Consider the following 5880-nt stretch of genomic DNA (forward strand, 5'->3'; position numbering starts at 1 on the left):
CCCGAATCAACATTTTTTTGGTTGAAAAAAATGGCTAGAATGAAGGCCTTAGCCATCATCTAATTGTCTCCCCCAACTGACTCCACTCCTACTTCGAAACTCATTACAAACTCCCTTAGGTCTATTTCACCACTATACAAGTGGAGACGAGGCATCTTGAAGCCTGGAGGCCAAGGTAGCACATGCAAGCCCGAAGACAGTGGGGAGTTGGTATCCAACGCTCGCATTCAAACAGGCTCCCCTAAACCCTGTCCTAGAGCCCCCTTTGTGCTATGGTGTCCCCCCTAAGTTCGATGCTATGAAGCCATGGACTGATGAAGGGATCTGATTTCCTCCATAAGATATTGCACATGTTTCGCTATTTCTTTTGCTTGTCGCTTGTACTTGGTTGCATCAGTCCCCTGATCCTCGGGTTCTTGGCTCCCTCGAGTTTCATGCTCCCAGGCTCCCTCGACTCCGGGGACCTAACCCCTTTGAGCTTCGGGGTCAGGAAGGACCCCATCCACCTCCTCAGCCACTACTTCTTGTTCTTGGCTTGAAGGTCCACCTTTGGGTTCTTCCTCCGCCCTTGCCTTCGCTCTCCTAGTCTTCAGTGGCATGGTCGGCTATCCTCACTACATGGTCATGGGTTCGCAACTACGATGCCAAATGTTGGGTTCTAAATATCAACACAGTGTGGTGGTATTAATTATGTCTGAACTGTTCAGTGTTACATTAATGGGGTGGGGTTATTTATAGCCACCCCAACTACTCTTGTTCACATTACACTAGTACTTCTTATCCACAAAAATATTCCCCCGGTCCCTAGGAATAATCCTAGAATATTTTTGGATATTATAGTCAACATACAGTTACAGACCATAACCTAGCCATACTTCACACGTATCCTCTAGGACACGTGTCGCTCTACCCTTCGGTCTTGTCGCTGGCTACCTTTGGGTCTTCCTTCAACATCGTTCCCTTCGACTCCTTCGATTTGCTCACAGTGGCCTTTCGGATTCATCTTTGATGGCGTCGATGATCTTCACATCCGGCTGCCCTTTGGGTTTCGTTGGTGTCTCCAGCCTTTGGGCCCTCCGCTTCACATCTTCCCTTCGTGATCGAGCCTGAGCCTTCGAGCCTCTAGCCTAGTGCCGTACGTTGATCCTTCAGCTCCACTCATACAAAACATCTTCGCAGATAGCTCTACTTCAACGTTAGCACTACCATTTCTTATTTAGGGTTGGCTGAAGTGGCCGAAGTACGCGGTACCATTCCCCCAACATGCCGCAACATGCATAATCCTGGATGAGCGTGGGCAGCGGAGAAGGACCTTTTGGCCTTCATCATCTTCCTCTCTGATGGAGACACGACGTTCTCCAAAGAAACCATCTAGCTGAAGTACCCAATCGACACCTTCGGCTTCTCGGCAGTTCACAATGCCTCCACATTGCAAGCCATGGCCGAGGTGACCTCGGGAAGCTACATTACACACCCATCAACCAAAACCTCGAGAACATCACGGAGAAGCAAAATCGACTTTCGGACAAGCTGACCTCCATTGTTGTCGTTGACACGCGATTTAGCCCCAAGTCTTTAAATTCAGGGCTATTTCTGTTCAAAAATAGAATCGTTCGCGAATGATGATGCCAGCGATAGTTAAAAGCGCCAGATCAGTGACGACAAGCATGTTGGATTTAATCCTTGTTGTAGGCCCTCAGGACCTATTTCATGATGGTGCGGAAGCAATGAGTTCGTATATGGCTATAGCGTCATTTGTATGTGTAGAGTCCGAGTCGAAGTCAGATCGTGGGATGGCACGATTCATGTTAGGATTCAGAGTTAGCAGGTCGCTATAAATATGAGTTGTAATCTCTAATTTTTAAGCAAGACACAGAGTCGTGCAAGTCATGAGTTGAATAAATTCGAAATTTCCTCCAAAGAGTTTTTGCCTTATTTATTATTCTTGTCGAGATACGCGAGTTTGTTCTCACCGAGTAATACACAACTTAGGCATTGCTGGTCGATTAGCGTGATCGAGAGCAGCACATACACGATGGATAGCCAGACTAGTCATGGTCGAGCACGTACGACTGGTCGCTCAAGCTGGTCATGACTGGTGATCGTGAATTGGCATACTCTATCCTTCTGCTCGCTCGGGTGGTCGAGAAGCTTGGTTGCTTGTGTTGTCGTGAATCCAGAGTGGTCACACACGTGATCCAGTGGTCAGATCCAACATCTGGTATCAGAGCTCGTAGTGCGTTGCACTAACTCATGAAGATGTCGATCGTACCTTAGGGCGAGGTGGCATGGGAGAGCGGCGGTGGGCCGTTCTTGTACCCACAGTTGACGGCGACAAACTACACGAGCTGGGCGATTTGCATGCAGACGATGATGGAAGATCAAGGCATCTGGGAGGCAGTCGAGCCAGCGGTCGGTGCGGCCGTCGACCAGAAGAAGGACAAGAAGGCGAGTTCGCATGTCTTCCAAGCGCTCTTGGAGGATCTCCTGATGTAGGTGGCATGGAACAAAACTGCGAAGGAGGTCTGGGACTGTCTCAAGACAAGGTTCATCAGTGCGGATCACGTCAAGAACGTGTGGCTGCAGACGTTGAAGAGCGACTTCAATGCCATGCGCATGCAAGAGGGAGAGACGCTGAACCAGTATGCCGGAAGGCTCAACAACATGTCTGTCAGGTACGCAAACCTAGGGGAGACGCTCAATGATGTTGTATTGGTCAAAAAGCTATTCGACAACGTGCTGGATTGATTCCTGAATGTGATCATCAGGATCGAGTAGTTTTATGACCTCAACAAGATGTCGTTCGAGGAAGCCGTGGGGCGGTTGCATCCGGTGGCAATAGCATCGGCGACAGCAAGCTCTTATTCACTCAGGCCGAGTGCCAGGCACAGCAGAAGAAGGATGGTGGCTACTCCTCATCAAGCAACAAGGGCAAATCCCACCTTGCTGCAGATAGCAACAACCGCGGCCGGGGTGGTCGTGGATACGACAGAGGTGGTCGCGACGGGATGTCACGCAATGACGAGGTCGCTGCAGCAAGAGCCACATCAAGTGCTTCAACTGCTACAAGATGGCGTACTACGTGAACGAGTGCAACGCACTGAAGAAGAAGGAGAAAGAGAAAGGCGAGACTCATCTCACTCGTACTGACAACACTGAGCCAGCCCTACTACTCGTAGTGTCAGAAGAGCCAGCAGAAGAACAGCAGCACCAGCGGGGAGCCGTGCTGTTAAATGAAGAGAAATTGAAGCCGGAACTGTGCGACACAATGGAGGGATGCTCCAGCTCTGAGGTCTGGTACCTAGACAATAGGGCCAGTAATCACATGACCGGTGACAAAGAGGAATTCAGAGAGCTGGACAAAGGTGTCACTGGCAAGGTGAAGTTTGGGGATGGTCAATGGTACAGATCATGGGCTTAGGGTCTGTCGTGTTCAGCTGCAAGAACGGCAACCAGTGGCTATTGCAGGAGGTCTACTACATTCGAAGATTGTGCAGCAATATCATCAGCCTTGGACAACTTACCGAAGTTGGACACAAGGTGATCATGGATGCTGAACATCTACGTTTTTATGATAATAGTCCTTCACGGTTGCTGATGAAAGTGAGGCGAACTCCAAATCGCCTCTACAAGATCGAGCTACATCAAGCGACGCTAGTGTGTCTCTTAACCAGGCTTGAAGACCCGGTGTGGCTTTGGCATGTGAGACTCGGATATGTCAACTTCATTGCTATAAAGTTGCTTGTCGATAAGGGGATGGCGGTAGGAGTACCGCTGATCACACACCCAAACTAGCTATGTCAAGGGTGTTTGGTGGCAAATTTCCGGTAGTGGCAAATTTCAGGGCGGAGAAGCCACTGGAGCTGCTACATGCTGACCTTTGCGAGCCGATCACACCTTCGACACTCGTCAGTAACAGTTACTTCATGTTAATTATTGATGATTACTCATGGTGGATGTGGGTGTTCGTGATCAAGTCGAAAGACCAAGCTTGCTCCATGTTCAGAAAGTTCAAGTTGCAGGCCGAGAACACGAGCGCGCAACACATCAAGACGTTGAGGACTAATCGCAGCGATGAATTCCTCTCTGCTGAGTTCACTTAGTTATGTGAAGAGGCCGAGATCAAACGGCACCTCACCGTGCCATACACTCCACAACAAAACGGCATGGTGGTGCGGAGGAATAGGATCGTGATGGCAATGGCGAGGTCCCTTTTCAAGAGCATGAATATGCCTGGAAGGTTTTGGGGGGAGGCAGTGCGACACGCAGTGTATCTGCTGAACCGCTTGCCGATGAAGGCGCTGGACGAATGCAGCCCGTTCGAGGCTTGGAACGGAAGGAAGCCGCATTTGCGCACCTTCATGTGTTCGGCTGCACTGCACACGCGAAGGTGACAACACCACTTTTGAAGAAGCTTGACAACCGGAGCCAGCTGATGGTGTATCTTGGCGTCGAAGATGGCTGCAAGGCGCATCGTCTCTTTGATCCATGGTGCGGGATAATTCATGTAAACAGTGATGTTAAATTCAATGAAAGCGTGGAGTGGAGCTGGTGTACAAGAACAGGTGGCGAAGAGCCATATGATTTCGATGTTGATGAGGCGATTAGCACTGAGCCGAAGGTGGGCATTTCTGTGCCACTCACGGGTGATCCAGTAGGTGTGCCAACACTCGCGGCACATAATGATCAAGCTCCTTCATCGACTGTGCTGGCCGGCAAGGTGACGCCGGAAGGGCCAGTAACCAGGAGATGCGTTGTGGCACGCACGGTAGCCGACTCTCCAACAACCCCCACAAATCTAGTGGTGCTGCCAGCACCTAAAGTGCTGGTGGATGATAGGGCCACACCGCTATCGAGCGGGAGCAGCAGCACTGATGAGGGCCCTGTTCGATGTAGGCACATTGACGACATCATGAGAGATGCTCCAAGGGTGGATCTCAATGAAGACATGGAAGAAGAGGTCATGCTCGTGGAGACGGAGGAGCCGTCTTGCTACCGCGAGGCTACTGGACAGTAGGTCTGGGAGGACGCCATGACCAAGGAGATCAAGTCCATAGAGAAGAATAACACATGGACTCTCACGGCAATGCCAGCTGGTTACAAACCAATTGGGCTCAAATGGGTTTAGAAACTAAAAAAGAAGATGGAGATGTGATCGAGCACAAGGCAAGGCTGGTCGCGAAGGGCTATGTGCAGTGGCAAGGAATCGATTTTGAAGAAGTGTTTGCGCCGGTGCCTAGGCTAGACATCGTACGCGTCATCCTTGTTGTTGCAGCCAACCGAGGTTGGTAGGTTTATCATCTTGATGTTAGGTTGGTATTCTTAAATGGTGAACTAAAAGAGGAAGTATACGTGACCCAGCCGGAGGGATTTGTAGTGAAGAACAAAGAGCAACTTGTGCTCAAACTCAGCAAGGCGCTGTATGGACTCCGACAAGCACCACGAGCCTGGAATATTCGGCTTGATAGAAGCTTAAAGCAACTTAGATTTGTGAAGTGTGCTCAAGATCACGCCGTATACACAAGAGGAACATGCCGATATGGAGTTATTGTTGGAGCATATGTTGATGATCTTATTGTGATAGGAGAAAGTCTAGAGGAGATCATGGGATTCAAGCATCAGATAACGAGTGAGTTCGAGATGACCAATCTCGGATTGCTCAATTACTATCTCAGGATTGAGGTAACGCAAGAAGATGGGCGAATTACAATCAAGAAATAGCGTATGCGAAGAAGGTTCTTGGTCAATTCGGTATGCTGGATTGCAATCCCACAAAATTCCCTATGGAATAAAGGACGCAACTGCATAAGGATCCAGATGGACAATTGGTTGATGCAACTGAGTATCGTTGCATCATTGATTGTCTAAGGTATTTACTCC

Source organism: Phragmites australis, chromosome 22, assembly GCF_958298935.1.
Source record: "Phragmites australis chromosome 22, lpPhrAust1.1, whole genome shotgun sequence".
Classification (NCBI taxonomy): Eukaryota; Viridiplantae; Streptophyta; class Magnoliopsida; order Poales; family Poaceae; genus Phragmites; species Phragmites australis.